Source organism: Neofelis nebulosa, chromosome 3 (assembly GCF_028018385.1).
Source record: "Neofelis nebulosa isolate mNeoNeb1 chromosome 3, mNeoNeb1.pri, whole genome shotgun sequence".
Taxonomy (NCBI): domain Eukaryota; kingdom Metazoa; phylum Chordata; class Mammalia; order Carnivora; family Felidae; genus Neofelis; species Neofelis nebulosa.
In genome coordinates, this window is record NC_080784.1 from 126,860,895 (window position 1) to 126,882,625 (window position 21,731).

The 21,731-nt window shown below is 35.7% G+C and overlaps 1 long non-coding RNA gene across 2 annotated transcripts; it reads right to left on the reverse strand.

The window, feature by feature from the left end:
* Positions 1–2,157: 2,157 nt before the first annotated feature.
* LOC131506166 (uncharacterized) lies at positions 2,158–21,260 on the reverse strand. Of its 2 annotated transcripts, none has more exons than XR_009258769.1 (3): positions 21,150–21,260; positions 3,666–3,879; positions 2,158–2,740 (listed from the first exon to the last, which is right to left on the reverse strand). It is a non-coding gene; the product is annotated as an uncharacterized LOC131506166 (long non-coding RNA). The 2 variants fall into 2 exon arrangements; XR_009258768.1 differs by lacking the exon at positions 21,150–21,260 and adding an exon at positions 17,216–17,294.
* Positions 21,261–21,731: the final 471 nt, after the last annotated feature.

Here is a 21,731-nt window from a genome sequence, read left to right on the forward strand (position 1 = left end):
CCCTGACTTAATTCCCTTGTACCTTACTCTTACTACACTGATGCTACACCTCCTAAGGGTTAACCCCAATCTTCATTTCAAGCTATCAGGCTAAAATAGTTATATATAAAAAAACAATATTCAAAGATGTACTCTTTCTGGATTCCATCAATCTTCCTTTTCTTTTACTGCTTATGGAAATTTTAAATAGTAGTTTTATAATTATGTTTTAATATTCAATAGAATTCCTGCATCTAAAATGTTGAAAAATATTTCTAATCTCATCTGTATAGTCATATAAGTGACATTTAGAATTATATGGACAGGCAGCAATAAAAAAACCTGATTTTAAATTATAATCAATAAAACATAGCACAGAATTGAAAACTTGAATTGATTCAATATAAAAACTCACTGGTTTTTATTGTAATCAATAAAACATAATAATTAATGAAAAATTGAAAATTTGAATTAATTCAGTATTCTTATGTGTAAAAACATATATTTAGGGTATTTTTACTTCAATTAAATAATCCATATGCATCATTCTGCTATTCATTTAGATTATCATATTGTCCCATTGTGAAAGAACCATATGCTTACTACTGAAAATTTAGAGAATACTCATGCATGCATATAATAAAATAAGTTATTAAATGTTGGTTCATTTCTCTTTTGTGCATATTTGATGCTTGCTTTACATAGCTGAGACATCCTATATGTGCAATTTGAATGTTTTATTTTAATATTATATAGATATTTAATAATATCTATATCACAGTTTAATAATAAACTGTGTATAAATTTAGTTTTACTTGCTAAATATCTTACTTAAACATAACTTGGTATTGTTCTCAAGTTTAGGTATTATAGGTGACTTGTTATAACACTTTTATACATAAATATCTTTTATGATTTAGATTATTTTCTTAAAGAATTACACAGGCATTATTACTTTTATGATACTGTACTTGATAAATATAGTCAAATCTTTTTCTAAAAGTTTGTCTCAAGTTATATTCCAACAGCAATAAAAGAAAACATCTTTTTTACCACAACCTGTTCAATATTTTTCATAATCTTTTCTAAATGGCTGCTTTACTTAAAAAAAAAAAAAGAAAAAGACTGCCCTTTAAACTTTCCATGTATTTAACTTCTAGTACAAAAAATAGAACTTTCTGAGTTCTCTAACTTGATGTATTTTACTAGTTTTAAATTGGTTAATTCCCTTTTTCATTTATATGTTATTAATACATTTGTATAATTTTTCTTATGATAAAAATATTAACTATATACCTATAGTACTTTTTGAAATTATTATTAATAATGTTTGCTAATTTATAATTAGCCTTTTTAATTTAGTTTGCTATAATAAAGTTTCTTACAGGATCATTTACTTTAACATATCTGTATTTCTTTTATGTCTGCTACCACTAATTTCAGACTAAGAATAACCTTCCTTCTGACAGAAAGGGCATATACCTCTTTTCTAAGATCTTAGACTTTATAGCATTCATTAAGTACTTCAAACCAGCTGAAATTTAATTTGATATGGTTTGCTATATGATCTTAATTTATTTGTTTAAAATATTAAACCGATTTTTCTGATGATTTTTCATAAAAATCTATTGATCAATGAATTTACTTTTATTGTTTTAAATTACATATAGTTAAATGTCTGATGCTTTTGTCTCATTTCATACTATTTATTCTGCTCAGGCTTGGGAGTCAAGCTAATTACATTTTAATATCTAATGGATATGGCCCTGGGTTGCTATTATTCTATTTTTAAATTTTTCTCCAATTTCCCCTCAGTTTGTCTTTATTCAATGAGAACTTAAGAACAATTTTGTTGGGGCACCTGGGTGGCTCAGTCGGTTAAGCATCCGACTTCGGCTCAGGTCATGATCTCACGGTTCGTGAGTTCGAGCCCCGCGTCGGGCTCTGTGCTGACAGCTCAGAGCCTGGAGCCTGTTTCAGATTCTGTGTCTCCCTCTCTCTCTCTGACCCTCCCCCATTCATGCTCTGTCTCTCTCTGTCTCTTTCTGTCTCAAAAGTAAAATAAACGTTAAAAAAAACTTTAAAAAAAGAACAATTTTGTTAAATTATGAAGAAAGCTTATTTCACTCCATAATTCATTTTAGAAAAACAAATTTCTTTATGAGACTTTGTCTTGCCATCCAAGAACCATGCTACCCTCTTCATTATTTGAGTCTTTTTACATCTCCCAGAAAAGCCTTGTAATACTTTCTGTGCGGTATCTTTCACCTGTAGGTTACCCTGTGTTCCACCCATTTTGGATAGCTAGAGCTTGAAATTCAAATGTCCTTGAAAAGTTGATACAGGAGCCTCCAGGCTAAAACTGATGTTGCCCAGGATGACAGCAGGCGTTTTCATACTGATCAAAGACATAAATTCAAGCTCAGGGGATAGTAAACTAAAAGAAAATTTGGAAGTTGGAGATTTAATATTTCAGATCATAACAGCAGTACATACATGATATAATCATCTCCTCTATAAAAAAGGGTGGGGGTAGGAAGAAGGAGGGAGGAGGAGGAGGGAGTGGGGGAAGAGGAAGAAAACATGATGGTTGTTTCTAAATGGCAAAGTCCTGGTGTATTTTCTTTGTTCTAATCAAAAACAGTCTTCCTGAGGAAGTCAGCTATTTTGGAGCAAGCATGATTTTATGTTACATGTGTAATGCTTCTTCATAATTTTATCATTGTCAATTGATGATGGTTTATTTTATCAGTTTTGACATCTGGAAGAAAAAAAAAACAGTACAATTTGTATAAAGGAATGTTGCCTTAGAATTTCATGTTCAAACCTTCCACCACAACTAAATTAGCCATGACCGAGTTTAAGAGAAGACAAAGGAGAAGCATCCTCTTCATCCTGCCAGCATTTCTGGAAGTTTTAATCCCAACAGCTGAATTGAAGATGATGAATCACATCATCATTCCTGACCAATCAAGCAGAGGAATGGGCCAAGTCAGGAAGGAATGTTTTAACTTTTTTTATATTTTTCTATTTCTTTTTTTTTTTTTAATTCACATCACACTTATTTTGAAATATGTCACAGGGCTCCTCTTGGGTTTATATCTCTAGAGACAACTTGTTTTCTGGTCCTTTGTCAAATTTGTCCAGAAGCGACGATAGGGAAGAAAACACACACTAGTAATAAAAAAAACAATAGTAAAGTCACCTTTCCACCTAATAATGCTGAAAATTTCTGAAGTATGAGAGGAAAGGCAGTACTTTGGATCTCTGTCTTTTATTTTCTAGAAAGAAGCATTCTACCAAAAATCAATTAGCAGTTCACAAATTTAAAGTCACAACATCAGAACTGCTTGAAGTGAACAGATATCAGACAAATGGGTTTTCTGTTCAGCAATGCTAGGTGGGCTTGATAAATATAGCCTTCTTACTATTTTTGTTCTATATATATAATAGATTAATTATATATTGTATGTTATGTATATTGTATGTAGTAGACCATAAATTTACATATATACATATATAGATATATATATATAAACCATCTTGATTAAAAAAAAAAGTTTTCCTAGGAAGTTTCTAAAGCCTAAGCACTTAATAATATTATAAATGATGTTTATGTTTACTTCACAAATATAAGTGAATTCCTGTCACACAAATGATGGAGTTGGGGAAGGAGATGTACTTACCTAGGTAAGTAGTTAGAGCACATTTGGTAGCAGGCTGGGCCTGAGCAAAGAAGGATGATCTCAAGGCTCTTTAGTTATAGGCTAAAAGAGACCACCTAACAATAGGTGGAAGACAACAGGTAACAAGATAGTCACAAAAATGGTTTGGCTTCAGAAGGGTCTTCCATTTGGCACCAACTTGAATTCCATGGGACACATCTGTCATCAAGCAAGACTGAAAGCAGAGAGAGGGGAGTCAGTAAAATGAATGGGTAGTTCCATTTGACTGTATTTCTAAAACTCAGCAAATCCTCTGCTTAGTGTAGGTAGTCAGTAAATGTTTGGCAAAAAAGGGCTTCCTTTGTCCCTCCATTCAACATCTTTCGAGTATCTATGGCATAAACAAACAAAAGAAACAGTGTGTAATGTGTTAGTGCTTCCATCAGTGAATTCACAATGAATCACAGATCATGACAATCTTTGACATAAAACTTTTAAGTCAATCTCCCCACATTGCAGGTTTGAATATGTCCTCTGCACCTCCCACCCCCACACACAGGTTAAAGCTTTTCATCTGTTCCTCTTACCTACTGAACTAATACTCATTTTCCTGATAACCAGAGCCCTCCACAGTGTAGTTAAACAGTCACTTTCCCAACAATATTCTGGACAAAACATTGAAATGGGATACCTTGCACTCTCCTACTTTTTAAAAAGATACTGTTTCTTCCAATAGACTATCTTCCATGACTTAATTCTCCCTCCTTTCAAGATTCTCCCATTCTTATGCGTTACCTAAAACATTGTATTTAGGAGCTGTTTTAAAACTCCATAATAAAGTCAAGTGCATTAACTTTACCTCCCTTTCAAACTTTCCATTATATTAAACTATCTTGCTGAGAAATAAGATCTGTAACTATCAACAAGAGCCAAAGTATGGAAAAAAAGCCCAAATGTCCATCGATGGATGAATGGATAAAGAAAATGTGGTATATATATATATATATATATATATATACACACACACACACACAATGGGGTATTACTCGGCAATCAAAAAAGGATGAAATCTTGCCATTTGCAACTACGTGGATGGAACTGGAGGGTATTATGCTAAATTAAATTAGTCAGAGAAAGACAAAAATCATATGACTTCACTCATATGAGGAATTTAAGACACAGAACAGATGAATGTAAGGGAAGGGAAGCAAAAATAATATAAAAACAGAGAGGGGGACAAAACATAAGAAGCCCTTAAATATGGAGAACAAACAGAAGGTTACTGGAGGGGTTGTTGGAGGGGGCATGGACTAAATGGGTAAGGGGCATTAAGGAATCTACTCCTGAAATCATTGTTGCTGTATATGCTAACTAATTTGGATGTAAATTTTAAAAAATAAAAAATGAAATTAAAAAAAAAAAGAAACAAGATCTGTATCTCTGTATCTGTAAACCCTTGGCAGACTGCCTTGCTTATAAAATGTATTTTTAGATCTGGGTCACATGGTAGAACATAGGGAAAACTAGATAATCAATATGACTTATAAGATTTTACAAAATTTAGAATTTCAAGAAGGTAAAAAGGAGAAGAAAAAATGTTTAGGAAGGAAAAAAGTCTTGGTATGTAAGAATAAACGATCTTATTAATTTAACCTGCAGGTGAAAATGTTAAGCTAAGAAAGTTTTCAAATATGTGCTCTAATTATGTCCAAAATTTCAGCACAGAAGAAAATATTTAGGAATTGGTGGAAAAAGAAAGAAACAGTATGGTAGAATACATAGAATAGAAATCTGTAATTAAGGGCTCATTCCAGTGTGGATTCTATTATGTAATTTATTATCCACACAAATTTCAACAAGACACTTCAGTGAGCTTAAAACGATTAATGAAAAATTATGTTTCAAAAAAATAGATCAAGTTACGCAGAATGGCATACAACAATGTAAGCCTCAGACGAGATTAACAAATTTTTGTCATGTTTGCTTCCCTAAGGAAAGCCAGATAATATAACTGTATAATGTTTCTTAATGGAAAGTCTCTTGTCATTCTGGGTTAGACAATGCTTTATTACATGGAATTGTCCAGTACACTGTAAAACTGCAGGACATTTGTAACCCTGGCCAATTGGCAGTAAATTCCAATAGCATAGTACAATAAACAATGACAATAGCACCATAATTTCCAATTTCCAGTACAATACCTATGGAAGATGGCTGACCTAGGATACTACTGTACTGATTCATTTTATAAATACTCCCATTTGTTTTGACTTCTCGTTTGGAATTCAAACATTTAATTTCTCTGTGTGTGCTCACAAGTGTGACCTAGTTTAACCTGTACATATTTTAACAGGTAAATCTAACAGTGTGTAAAGTTACTTACAACTAAACTATTTCATAACAATCCAAAGTCTTAGAATATTGCAACCCTGCCTTTTGACCGCCCATCTTCAGTGCCATTGTTCAGTATGTTTTGCTGCTGCGCTGATGGCTTGGAGCCTGGAGCCTGCTTGGGATTCTGTGTCTACCTCCCTCTCTTTCTGCTCCTCCCCCGCTTGTTCTCTCTCTCTCTCTCTCTCTAAGTAAATAAATAAAACATTTTTTAAAAGATTTTTAGGAATGGAAGAATGCATTTCGTCACTGAAATTATTCAAAAACACTGACACATTGTGTAAAGAAAATGCAGGCCTCTTTAATGAGTTTTAGAACTTCATTTGAATTCCCTCCTAATAATGCATCCTCTTACTATGTGTACTGGAGGTGGAGCCCTCCTCCCTCCCTACCCTGAATTTGATCTCATTTGACTCTAGAAGTAACTTTGCTTTCTGAAATTTTGGCGATTTTTGTTACAAAATGAATAATCTTCCCTCTTATATCCCCACGAAGAAAGAGTTTAGCTGACATCCACTCTCCACGTGATATCAATGCAACATCCTCTGAATAATAATTTCAAGATGTTATATCATATATAGGAAAGAAAGATGAAAATTAAGATAAATATACCACACGTTTTCTATTGAAAATTATAGATAAATAGTAAGTTATTATTTCTTTTAAAACTCAAATAACTTAAAAGACTTTGTGAATGGTTGAGTTAATTGTTTCCTACCACGTAGATGCATTTTTATTTTTTACAACCACTTTTGATAAAACATCCTTACACTTAATTTAGGTGAATGTGTCTAGATAGCATAGGTGTAGAAATACAAAAAAATCTATCCCATGTTGCCAGAAGTCATATGTGGTTGACCAATTGATCAAATAAGAAAAATAATTAAATTCTCTAAGTATAGATTGTTAATCAAAAGGGAGTCTGCATTTTTTAACTGTGTCATAGGCTGACAAAGACTAAGCATGAAACCTAAGATTTAAAGTTGGAGTAAATTAAAAATAGGAGTAAGGAATACATGTTACTTTAAAATATTAATATCTCCTAAGTTGGGAGTCCCTCATCAGTAATTGCCTACTTCTAGCTGACATTTACAATCATTTTATTTTTAGCTAATAATCACTTTGGATGTATAAACATACATTATTTCTAAAAATATATATATACAATTACATTTTCCATTATTTATTGGCACATTATAAATATGTTTGTTGATAATAATGATTCTAAGTAAAAGTTTCAGAACACTATGAAAAACTTCCAAAGTGAAATGGGAGAAATTTCCAAAATAATAGATTCCTATGTCTCTCAATAACTCAAGTCTTTCTTTAAATTTAAATTTCTACATATAGAGAAAATATTTTATGTTCAGTGTGACTGTTTCCCAGGATGTTATTCAAACTGAGAATATTTTTAAGAATAAATAATTGAAAAATTTATAATCTGCTACACTAGCATTCTCCATTTTAAATTATTTTTTTTATTCTTTTTAAAAAATTATCTTTAACAAGTATATAACCTTTTTTAAAGTGTTTTTTATATTTTCTCAATACTGTCATGTTTTCAGAGTCTGATTTAAGTAGATTTTTTCTTAAAATTAATTTATTTTATGCTACCAATTGAAGCTCATAAAATGTATGCTAGGCAGTTTTATAAGCTCTGTAATAACAGAAACTTAATAGTAGTAAAATTAATTCATGAACAGTAATCCCATTTTGTTCTTTTAAAGTTCACATATTCCTTAAGAAATTAAGAGGGATCTATTTCAAGATGAAAATTAAAATGTTCACTCTACACAATATTTGTAGAATAATTGTGGCTTCCCACATTAAGTAATTTATTATAGCAAAATTAGCACTTACAAATTGAGAAGGGAATTATTCTTGTTTTGAAACAAAACAAATTTCTTCCATTTAGTGTATTTAATAAAGGATGCATTGATTTATATAAATTATTAACTACATAAGAATAATAGAAATTTTGGGGCGCCTGGGTGGCTCGGTCGGTTAAGCGGCCGACTTCAGCTCAGGTCATGATCTCGCGGTCCGTGAGTTCAAGCCCCGCGTCAGGCTCTGTGCTGACTGCTCAGAGCCTGGAGCCGGTTTCAGATTCTGTGTCTCCCTCTCTCTCTGCCCCTCCCCTGTTCATGCTCTGTCTCTCTCTGTCTCAAAAATAAATAAACGTTAAAAAAAATTTTAAAAAAAAAGAATAATAGAAATTTAAAGATAAAGTGATAGAAGAAACTCATTTTCAGAAATCAAGAAAATTCCTGATGACAGATATGTTTTACAAAACTTAATTCAGGTATAACTTTTCATAAACACAGAGTATAAAATGATATATACCCATTTTTATAGGTAAAATAAAGTAAAAGTATTTCATCCTAGTATTCCTGAATTATTTTTTTAACCTTTTAATTTACAGTGACCTATTGTCTTAACTTAGGATGCCATAAAAACAGACCCAATGACAAGGACTTGGGTACGATTACTTTACTTGAAATGAGGAAACAAGGAAGGTGAAATAAGGAAGGAGAAGCCAGTGTGAGGAGGCATTCACTGGTTTGAAAGCTGCCAGGACCACCTGGCTGGGGAAGCATGCAGAGCACCTAGGTTAATTGTTCACCTGAAGGACAGTAGACTTTCTCCACTGGCTCCCTCTCCCATTTAAACATTGTCCTTAGGGATGTAAATTCTTCCACATTTCTTGGCTGAGCTTGAACTAGGTTCAATGGGGACAACATTAGAGGATTCCCTGTGTGCATAAAAGAAAAATGAGCATCACGAACTTCAAATGCACCACGGTCAGCACTTGGTGAGTTGAAGCTGTGCAGGTATGGGTGATCCAGACCAGGCTCGGGCCTCGCTATCTTGATGCAGGGCTTGGTGCATCTTACACTACAGACATCAACTCAAATGGGTTGGGAAAACATTTCTTATTTATTTGTCATCAGCAACTTATTTGTGCAGACTCTGGGTTAAGTAATATTCACATATTTTCTCTCTCAGCTTTCTCTTGTGGGGCCAAATTTCTGTTTTGCGATCATCAAGATTTATCTTAATATACTACTCTAGGGATGTAGAAAGATATTTTATAAAATTGTGAGGTATAAAAGAGTTAATTAACTTTCCCAGGTGCCTGCAAATTTTTCAGGTGTAAGGTTCACCATCTATTGAATTTCCAAGGACATACATATATTTTTTTCTTATTATTCAAAAATGATGTTACTAATGGGGATTGTTCTCTTGGTGACTGAAAAGATGGCTATGTGACTAATGGTCCTTTCCATCCTACGTAAATGCATACACTGTCCTTCAGCAATGACTTGCTGTGTCTGAGGCTATTTACAACTAAGTCCCTTATACTCACTGTCTTCCCGACACCTTCACTGAAGTAGAAACACCCCATTTTGAACTGCATTGTATAGGGCTAAATTGATGTGCGTTAAAAAAGTAAAAAAATTCTTTTGTAAAGAAAGCATTGCATAGCCTCCATTCTAATGCCTAAAAACATTACCCTGTACTCAGAAAGCAAAAGATAAAAACGGGGGGAGGGGATCACTTTTCTCATCAAATGCATAGAAAGAGACAAATATTTTAAGATTACAAAGGCTTTATATATTATGTTATTGTTTATTTTGGTCTTTGTTTTTTCATTAGTTGTTGTGCTTTTAGATTTGAAAGAAAGAAAAAAAACATATTGGAATAGGATGATCTTGAGAAAAAGTGACAGGTCACTACCTCTAGAGTCAGCTCTCTCTAGACAGAATCTTTACCACAGGTATCAATCCTCTCTTTTATATCTTATCACTTGCCAGATCCTTTGCGTTTTCTTTTGTCACAATTCTGTCACCACTAAGCCATACTGCCTTTCTGTATTTATTCAGCATATGCTATAGTCTCACCTTTCTTTTTTTAGCATGGAGTAACAGGAAATAATTCAAACTAGCTCCAAACTAATACAAAGATTAATTGCCAAGATAGAGCATTATCACAGAGTAAAATCTACCAGGGCATAGTAGGAACGAGAATCAGGACCCAGAAATTCACCAAAAACTCAGGCAGTTACTACTTTTGTCTCTTGAATGTCTCTCATCTCCTCTCACTCAGCAACTAGTACATTCTTTGAACTTGTTTGTAAACTCATTTTCTCTACCTCTTTAAGCATTCGTGTTTAACCATTGGACAACCACCTGCTCCTGAGTGTATGTGTTACAAATGATGATTGCCACAATAAATGCTTAGTGCACGCTCCTGATGCTCACAGTTACTCACAGTGATTTAGCTGTCCTGTATCTCAGCCACCCTGTGACTTTTAAACTAGCAATTTAAAATTAGCTAAGAATGTATATAATCAGTACTACCTGTTGGAAACCTGAAATAAAACTTCAGGATCTTCCTTCATTCTCAGTTAATATATGTGGATTGGAATGATGATACTCTAAACACGAAGGCCTGGAAGTTGTTGTCTAATTCAAGGGATTGACTCAGTCAGGAACATCCCATTAGATCAAAAGGAAAGATAACATATAGCACTACGGCACAGCTTTTTCATCAGTAGGACAAGCCTCACGGTGTCCTGTGAAATCGTACTACCTCAATATCAGTTCACATTTTGTTGGTCTTGATAAGTACTAATGAATAATAGTTCAGTGAAAAAACTCATACCAACCTACCCCAGAATGATGGAGATGCCAGGACAGAATCTTATTATCATGAGAGCCAAATTTTTTTCAGAAAATTCTCTAGCATCTACACACGGGGCCTTTATATTGTAAAAAACAAAAACAAATATCAACCCCCTCAAAAAAACCTACAAAACTCCCTGAGCATTTTAGGGGAAACTTTTTACTAAATGGGACACAAAGGAGGTCACCTGAGCTTACCTCATGTCAAAGGTATAGGCCACACTAGGTACAAAGACAGGAAGAGTGGTCAAATGCACTTCATTGTATATCACATATAAAATGGGCATTTTCAGGGACACCTGGGTGGCTTAACTGGTTAAACGTCTGACTCTTGATTCGGGCTCAAGTCATGACCTCATGGTTTGTGAGTTTGAGCCCTGCGTTGGGCTCTGTGCTGACAGCATGGAACCTACTTGGGATTCTGTCTCTCCCTCCCTTTCTCTATCTCTCTCAAAAATAAATAAATAAAAAGTAAATAAATAAAACAATACTATTCAAGTGATTTTCTCAAATAAAAAATTCTGAGCACTTTCAAGGCATACACATATTCTCTTCCCCTCTCTCTCTAACTCTCCCTCTCTCCTTCTTTCACACAGTCACACACGCGCACACACACACACACACACACACACACACAATGAGAACCGCTGAATCATCTCACTTCTTTTGGCAAGTGCGTACCTTTTTCCTGTGATAATACCTTAAGAATGCCAGTGAATATACGATTAATATTATTTTAGGAAGAAGACGTTGGGAATAAAACTGCATATTTTTTGGCAAAAAGCCTCTCTCTTTGGTTACTGCAGGAGAAAGAGAACTGCAAAGCTGTGGCCAGCTGGGAATTGGACCCAGTGGACCGTATTTTCCCAGAGAATGCAGCAGTCTCTTCAAAACTGACAGTAGGTGGGTGCTTCTCCTAGAATGGAGAAGTTGATGTTTCTGTGCATGAATGGCTCTCTATCCTCAGGCTCTGATCTTCCTAGAAGTCTCAAGGGAAGAACTTTCTGTGTGAACTTTGTTCTTTGAAGTGTCAGGTGGACCCAAAGAGTTCAGTTGGCAGGTCATACATTTAAGACAATAGAACACCCCATCCATGCCCGGCCATAGACAATGAGGCCTAAAACAACTGTTGTATTTTTTTTTTATTTAAAATACTGGCTTTAATGAAACAACACAGTTGCTGTAGCTATTTAAAGGAGAATAACTGTATACTTATATTTTCTTGCTTGTGACCTAAAGTCACCAATTTAAATAAAAGTTCCTAACCATTGGAATAATTTGCTTAATTATGTTTCATATTAATTACACTGTGGCCCTTAGAAACATGGTAAAATAATTTCTTAGGAGAGTTTTCAAACTGAAAGAGAATGTTTGCGTATCCTGTATTCTGTGATGCAGTCAATCCCTGCATCAATTGCCTTTTCTAAAGAGCATTTTGGCATCTTTTCTAAACATAGTGATTCTTCATAGAAATACTATGGACAGTCTTTATCGCTCTGCTCCTAGAAATGAGGTCGCTTTTATCAATATCCTACATAGCAGTGGTTAATTAACAAACAGAAATTCTGTCTTTTCAAAAGATTGTCTTCTCTTGATGGCACCAAAGCTCCCTAGTGAGTATTCCTCAAAGAATCTGTCCTCCCTTTCACCGCCAGTAGCTTCTCTCATGGGAACTCAGAGGTGCCTCTCAAGGTCGAACTCAGAACTCACTAGTTCCCTTGATTTGATCCAATTCTGTTTGCCACAAAACCTCCTACTCATTTCAGCTGCATCAAAATACTGCATTAAACTGTCACTGGAGGAGTCAGGCTCTACTAAATCCCCTATCACCCAAAGAAGCTGGAAACCCAGCGTCAATTTTGTTACAGCGACTAGAATCTCTCCAATTCCTTCCTGGTCCGGGTAAGAAACGTTCCACAAAGTTGAGGAAGAAATATTACTTCCTTCTCTGTTAATGCTTGGTCATGGGTATTCCACCGAAAAACAGGCAGGGCCTGTTTTTGCACAGTGTTATCGCTGTGCAAGTGTCCAGCTTTTCTAAATTGATAAACATTCACACATTACCTCCATTTGCAAACCTCACTGATTTCAGGGCAAAGATGAATACCTACCAGTTGCATGCTGTGTCTAAAAAAACAGAGCGCAGGTGTTTAATCCAACAGTCAGGTTTCAATCAAATCTACACCACTCACAAGCTGCATATTGTTTCTAAAAAGAGGGGAATCCTGTTCTATCCAGCAATAGTGTCTCAACCAGATTTACCCCAGTCCATCAAACTCCTTACCATATTGATGGGGTTTTGGAATGGTGGTAGGGCCTGGAGCCGATGGCCAAGAAAGAATTCTTGAGCCATCTTTGGTGCAAAGAAGGTGATTTTAATTAAAGCACAGAGGCAGGACCCATAGGCAGAAAGACCTGCACTGGGGTTGTGAAAAGGGACTGGTTACATACTATAGTGTTGGGGGAGGTAAAGGCAAAAGGGGGGGCCTCCAGAAAGACTTTCTTTTGATAAAGAGGACTCAGAAGATAATGGAGGCCTAGCTTTTGCCAAGCTAAGGTAGTATTAGTACAGTAGGGGGTACCTGGAGAAATGTTTTACTCTGTATTTGCCTCAAGTATTTGTCAATGGGTTGCAGGTTATAAGGAAATTTAATTTTACCTGCCATTTCCTTCTTGCCTTTGTTTTCCACATCACTCTGAAGAAGAGGGTGGTTTGGGGGCTCTTGGAAATGGAGTCTATAGAGGTTTTTGTTTTCCCCTTTCCTTTGTTCTTGAGCAGGCAGGAGTGCCTAAGGAATGTCACACATATCCCACCTGGGGTGGGGGGTGGGGGGTGAGGAGGGCAGGAGTGTCAGCTTGCCTTATGCTCCCTCATCAACATCACTGAAACTCAATGTGGAAGGATTCAAGAATAAGGAGAGAGAAGACACAAACTTATGGAGGCAAGCAAGTATTTGGAGATGACAGGCACACCCCCAAAACATACAGCAGTAAATATCAAATACTGACAAATATTTGGAGCAAGGCATAACAATAAGTCCCCCTAGCAATAGATTCAGAGCAACAGGCCACAAATCCAGACAAAATATCCTGTTATACATGTTTTTAATGTGTGAATCTCTGCTACATGTCTATACCCAAGTATTAGAACTGAAATTCTACAGATAGCATGCTATTTCCTTAGTAAAGGAGCTCCTGAACTGCAAAATCATAAATTGACTTTATTTATGTTACCTGCTTGTCCAGGTAGCTTATGGTATATCTCCCTAAAGATTTTATAGATTAACATAGTTTTATGTCTACTCTGTAATAGTCTAAACGTAACCTTTAATTTCTTCTAAATGCAATTGCAGTTTAGTGGGCTTCCTATTGTTCTTAGTCCTTTTGTTCTTACACAATATGGAATACACTTAAAATTCTTGGGTGCCCTTTCACTGAATCCAGAGCTATTCATAATGTGATTTTTGCATTCATCCTCTGTTCTTCCATTAAAGAGTGTTGTATACTGTGCGAGATTATAGAATAGCCAAGGAAGAAAAGCACAGTTATTTCTGAAAATCTGTGAGAGTAATTTATGCCCTTTGAATCAGTGATTCCTGAACCTGGATAATCGAAAGAGTTACTTGTGGAGATTTTTATTTAATTCAGTCATCTGGGCTTCAGCTTGAGAGATTCCGATTTAGTGGCCTTACAATGTTTTTTTTCAACTGAGTTAATTCTGCTGCTCAGCCCCTCTACTCTATCAGACGGTGATCTCTGAACACACCATGCAGGTCCCCATTGGAAATTAGGGATCTATTTCTCCCTACTGCTCTCAATGCTGCTGGCCAAAAAGCATAAACTGCCATCCTCCCCGCCCCCCAAAGGAATTGCCTAACTTGGAGCAAGGTTTACCCAAGGATGTGCTGCATCTTAAGGCCCAATGCCCAGCCCCCATCCTACCTGGGGACACCGTGAAGGGTTATGACTGCTTCAGACGTCCCATGGGACAGGCAAAGGCCTGCATGAATCTGCTTTACAGCTCCAGTCTCCCTGAGCAGGCCGCTTCCAGGCACTGATCCGGGGGCACTGCCAATACACCTGTATACTACAGTCCTTTTCCCAGTCAGCTTCCTGGGGCCCTCCTGTAATGGTTCATTAGTGTGTTAGGATGCCAAAAGAAAGCCCTCCCTAACTACCCTAAATCAACTTCTCCTCAATCCTGCTGTAAACCCAATGACCAAGTAACATGTCAGCTCATGATAAAAGCTCTTGTTAGCATTTCAAACTATCTCCATAGTCAGCACCCTTCAGCACCGATGATGCAATGATTCAGTGCATAATAGAGAAGGAACGCAATGATGGTGCTTAACTCTGGACTCACCCAAGTGAAAGTAGCTCAGGTCAGGAGAGAAATATATCAGATGGAGCAGGTGGCTGGATACTGTACCTGATTTCCTCTCGTCCTTGCAAAAAGTCATACACCTTGGTGGTTGAGTCAAGGGTATAAACTAGTGGTTTTAAACCATGTTGGCTTCTCACAATAACTTGTGGAGATGTTTTTAGTGTACTTTTCCATTTCAGTTTGAGATTTGAATTCTGTTGGAATGGCATGAGTCTCAAGTATCTATATTTTTAAAATTTCTCCCAAGTGATTCCTATGTGTATACAGGGTTGAAAAAACTATGGTCAAACTGGTAAGTTCAAAATAATTGGCATTATTAGGCAGCATAGTGTTTCATGGGGAAACAAAATAAGGCCATGCTTGGGATTTGGAATAGAATATTGTCCTTTAACACTTAAACTACCAATGAACACATAATGTATTAGGGCCAAAAGGTGACTGTATCTTAATGAAGGCTTTAATATCTCGAGCAAAACCATATATCTACTACAGAAAGTACTTATGTTTAATGGAAGAATAGAAAATGAAGAGTCATAGAAGAAAAACATAGTCTTCTTTTAAATGCCATGCAAGAGAAAGGAAATGTTTACCAGGAACATCAAAGTCAGAATTATATTGGTAAGGATATGCCTTTGGGGACATAAACTGATAAGCTATCTTAACCTGATACCATTGAAAATTCTAAATTTGTATCCTACATAATTCTGATTCTATGACCACCCAGTAATCTTCTGACATTTGACAGGCTGTAGGGAGAAAGTCCTCATGTTGAACGGACAGGAGTAGTTTTTTCCACTTGGTAATATTCTCACTGTAATTAAGACACATACATTCATGATATACAGTAAATCTCCTGTGAGCTTGGCAAATCTAAGGATCTCAGCATCTAATCAAATTTAGGAAACAGACAAGGTGAGTTCTTAGGCCTGAAAGGCTGAGGACTGGAACCCAGATAGTGGTAAATCTCAAGTTTCGGGTCTCAGCACGAAATGATCTTCTTTATTTACCAGGAGACATCTACCTTTCTGCTTTACAACCACCTTCTGTAAACAAATTCATCAGAATTGTCAAGTAACTTCCTGAAGCAATGGGAAAGAAAACCTCACCTCAACGTCTAATCGTTTTCGGCAGGAAGTTTTGCAAAATGATTGCACATTCATAGCTTTCCCTCAGTCTCTAAATTGGTCTAAAAAATAGTTGAAAATACATTTTTAAAAACTTCAATAATATTGTGTCTGACAGTGATGTGAGCAAAATCACTAACCCTGTCGCCAGTGAGCAACAAAGGAAACTGGTCTGATCGATCAGAAAGAGCATCAGTGTTGACTGTATCCCGCTATCTAAAAAGCCAATCTGTAAAGTGTTATCAGCGAAAGCAGTAAAGGAGCGCAGAGTGAGAGGAAAACAGGAGATTCAACGGCACCTTTCAGCAATTCCTTAGGTGACAAGTAACAAAATGTATGAAAAAAGTGAAAATGGAAACTTCACCTATTTCTGAAATATTTGGAGATTCTGTTCTTGAACACATCTCTTAGGGTAAATGTTTTGATGATTATATAAGTAAAGGCAAAATCACATAAAAAAAATTCACAGTTTTGAACTGAGTAAATAAAAACAGACATTTGAACTGAAGTTCAAAGAATGTAAATAAGGAAAAATATTGTGTCAAATGGAAAAATTAAAAACTGAAACCATTCCTTGTAAATCCAATACCAGCAAAATCCTGAAACCAAATGACTATTCATTGCAGTTAGAGAGGAGATAAGGTTATTTTAATAGCTCATCCAGTCACTCATCTTTGTCATTTAAGCATCTTCTACAAGAGAAAATGTGAAGACAATTAAAAAGAAAACGTCGTGGGGTACATTGTGAGGGTGCCTGGGTGGCTCAGTCAGTTAAGCGTCCGATTTCGGCTCAGGTCATGATCTCACAGTTGGTGAGTTTGAGCCCAGCATCAGCCTCTCTGCTGTCAGTGTGGAGCTGGCTTTGGATCCTCTGTCTGTCTCTCTGACCCTCCCCTGCATTCTCTCTATCTTTCCCAAAAATAAACAAACATTCAAAAAAATTTTTTTTAGAATAGAAAAAAAAAACAACATTGTGGCCTTTATTACCTTTAGTAAGGAATTTATTTTTTTTCCCATGGCTCCAGCTGACAGAACTGTTCAGAGTTCCTTCTACCTCATGTTCCAACATACACAAGCTAAGAGAAAAGAAAAATAATTTGAGTCTTTGCTTGCTTTCCTATGTAATGTGAACCAAGGAAAACATTTGATTCTATCTATTTGGTGGAGAGATAGATAGATAGATAGATAGAGTTCACATACATGTATATATAATTTTGTATGAAAGAAATATAGACAAGAAAAATTATCAAGTTGTCTTTAGCCAGAGAGGTTTTTTTTTTTGTTACCATAATGAACATTTTAAAGAAATTCTTTCCAGTTTTACACACACACACATACATATCTGCTTATATACAGATATGTGTATATACACATAATTTTGCTCAGTTTAATAGCTCTTCACCACCCCCACACCCTCACTCATCTATCCTCCCAGCAGCTTTTAGGCAACAAATATCTATCTATACTTGGCATTTTAAAAACTTGTCAATATTTTCATCTTCAAATGCTAGTTAGGAGGATATAAATTATCTTGGACTCAGTGAATTCATATACAACTTTCTGACAAACTTTTCTAAATAGTATCATTCCGTAAATAGAAGAAATCATTAGTTCCAAATCCAAGATTAATAATCATGTGACCAATTAGAACACTGATAAAAATATAGAATAGATCATACATTGGTCCTATGGTTATTAATCTGTTGTTTCCATTTAAATTCATGCATCTGGAAAAACCAATGACTATGATTCTCTATTCTGATACTTTTGGTTTAATAATAAAGATAATTGATCACTGATGACTTTCAGAGTTTCTCTCTAATCCCAGAATTTTCTCATAATTGGAAGAAGGTATAATTATATAAATAATTACATAAATATATGGTAATATATTCTTTTATAATTTTTCCCTTTATAAGCAATTGTCCTAAGTCTGCAGTATACCACACAGTTCTCTTCCTTTCGGACTGAAACACTCATTCCCCCAACTACTGGGAGTATTAATAGCTAACAGTCCTCAGCCCTGGCCTGAAGAGAGTCATTTTGCCCAGGTTTATGCTCCCTTTCTAGGGACAGCCAGAGACCAGTGACTAATCAGCACAGGGGAATAAAGGCCTGAATTCCTTGTACCAACTTGTGATGCTGCTGCAGAGGCATCCCAGCTCCAGAGCTCCCTTTGGCATAGAAGATTTAGGCCTTTGTTGTGACTGCACCACGGTTCAATGTCTCCCTCTGCCCAAATCGGCTTTCCCCACTCCCTTGACAGGTACTAATCTTGAGGAAGCTCCTCAATAACCTTCTGCTTGCTGACCTCCCTTTCAGAGTCTGCTTCCTAGCTGAACTGACCTGGAACAATTATTAAGACACAAATTAAACCACTCCAAATTGGTCCCCACATTTGGGGAATGAGCGGGGGGTGGGGGAGGTTTGTAATCTGATTACAAAGCTAGGAAGTGTTGCCTTGTTGTTTAGAATTGTATCTTCCAATCACTGTACAGACCTTGACTTTAAAGAGCAGCATTAGCCTTCAGGGTAGCACAAAATTTGTGGTCACTGATAGATCATGGTCTCATCCCTATTTGATAAAAATGTAGGGCAAATATGCCGTAAAAATGGCACATTAGAATAATCTTCTCAAAATCGATTTTCTGAAGAAGGATTTCAAAAGTCTGTGTGACTCCCTTTTGACACAGATGAAAGATGGAAAAATGCAAGGCTATTTTTAGCCCGTTATGAATATATAAATAACCCTCACTTACGATAAACATCTACTTAAAGGCAGCAGCTACGAGGAGAAAGCAGTGTTGCTGGCCAGCCCAAGACTTTTCTCTCGAGAGTTGTTTCTTTCAAAAGAACTTTCGTATTTCAATTAAACATCAATTTGTATAGGTATAGTGTGGAGTTTGGTACCTACATTAAGAAATCCCAATGGAAAAAAAAAATGGTAGAGGTAAAAGAACGTTTTTGCCTACAGAAGTAAAAAGGAGAGAAGGTCCATAAGAAATCATGTCTTAATCTTCTAAATACTTTCTTATCATAAAGTTTGAGTGAGTAATAATTGCCACCATAAAGTCTTCATTTTGTGACAAATGTGAAGCAGTGAACAACATTCAATTTGATTTAAAAGCATTTATTGAGTATGTATTATATGCAAAGCACTATGTTATATGATGTAAGGGATGTAAAGGATCTGACAATCTCATTTGGGAACATAAAGCAAATGCTTTATCAGTCTAATGCAAGGTGGGGAAATAAACTAAGGGCCATCCAAGGGCATCCAGTGGAGGCAGAGAATGTCATGGGGTGAAGGCTCACAAGATGCTCCTTGAGAATAACACCATTTAATACAAGAGCAGAAGAATGGATTACTAACAGAGCGGCCATTTCAAACCAGCAGTGTCAGTGAAAGGTCATGAAAGTTGGATGGAGTGAAAGAGGTGTGCCTGGAAGGCAGAAATAGCCATTGTTATAGTCTCATTTTCTTTTCTCTTGCAGGCTTTGACTAGTAAATATAGTAAGTCTCTCTTTTTCCTATATCCCTGTAAGCCTCATCTCAAGAGAAACCAGATAGTAATTTGAGAGTTAGCATAATTAACTCCACCAGTGGTAATGTCTTCAAAAGCAAGATATAGAATAATTCCATTACGTATCTATGGAAAGAGCAACAACAAGACTTAAAAAAAAGAAAAGAAAAAAAAAAAAAAAAAGAACCAAAACTACTTTGTTGTGAGTTGTAAAGTGTTGACAAAAAGGAATTTTTATCTGTACCAAAAGGACTTAAACTGATAATGTTAATTTAAAATCTACTAATATCAGTTTCTACTGCTTTAGTTTGGTACATAATAATTATATTTTGCATATTTTTAATTAATAAACCACTTTTTTGTATGATGAAACTGGTTGCTCTCCAAGGAAATTATTGTTGTTATTGTACATATTTTGCATCCTTCTTAACCCTTGAAAAGTAACTGGCAATCATTTTATTGGTTATATCTGAGAGTGAATTATATAAGGTAGACTAGTGCTATTTTCTCATTTAAAAACAAAAATAGCTGCAGAAGGCGGAAGCAGCTACTGATAGTATACTTTTAAGGCCTCGTATAGTGGTCTCTAGACAAAAGAAGTAAATTATACTCTTAGATTAGATCAAAGATTTTAAGAAACGAGCTTCTGTAATACGCTGTGGTATAATATTAATAATAATCAAGTGATGGTGAATTGGATGGACACAGAAAGCGTTCAGACTGCACCCCCTGCCATTCAACATGAAGGAGTGGCTAAAAGTGGGATGGCTTCCTATGGCTAACCATCTGCACAGTGGCTGCCCTTGTCCCTTCTGTTCCCCAGTTACTCTGTTAGAATACCTCTGTTTAAAACGGGCCCCAAGCTGGGAGGAAGTTGCAGTCCTCTGAAAGGAAGTCTATAAAATATGAAGAATGTCTGTCTCCCTATCTGCTATGGAAAAGCTGATTTGGGGCTTTTTGAGGCTTGTTACAAAGTGTAAAGGAGAATAGACATGACCTGTGTAGGTTATTAGAGAACAAGATTGGGCCTCTTTGTAAGAGTGACTGTAGTGTCATCTGTACTCCTGAGGAGAGACCTTTCAGATCCTGCCACCGATTCCTTCCTGCCCACAGCACAAACTCACACCTCATATACGGATTTAGAAATATTTAACTAATGTTCAGAAAATTTAGTATTTAATAGCCAGAAGTATTTAATTAGTACCTAAGAGATACCAGGTACTAGTCTAGGCCCTAAGTGCTGACTTGTTAATAGCCAGCACTTAATGAGTACATTGTCTAGAAGAACAGATGGGATTTAAGCAAAAAGTTAATAGAGAAACACATAAATTAAAATATTGGTGAATCTTCTTAAGAAAAAAGAAGAGAGATTAGAAATATTAGTGTGGGGTTCCTACCTTAGATTGAGTATTTGCAGAAGTAATAAAGTAATGTAGTATTTAAGCTGAGGTCTGAAGAAGGAAAAGGAGCCAGTCATTTGAAGGGGAAGAAAAAGTCAGTGCTGTTGTTGTTGCTGTTGCTGTTTTTAACTGCAAGGAATTTGGGGAATGACCTATTACTCTAATCAGATAAACAGAAATTTCTAAAAAAACATCAGAGGATTAACTTGGAAAAAAAAATCCAATCTACCAAAAATGTCTAACAGAAAGTAGATATACCTTGTTTTTGCTCTCACTACTTATTTAATTTCCTCTCTCATAACTGTTAAATACTTTAAGTACAATTCATGCATCAATGATATCATTTTCTAACCTATTGTTTCCAGAAAAAAAGTATTGAAATTTATCCCGAGGTGACCAGCTAGAAGTGAAAATGCCCAATTTCTAGTTCTGTTTTCTTTAGAAAAGCAAGTCATATGGTGAAGTCCAACATCAATGGATCAGGGAAATATGAAGGGACTGAAGAATTACCAAATATAGTCTACACTATCATGTCCTATTTGCAAAAATATCGTTCACATATTACGAAAATTATAACTC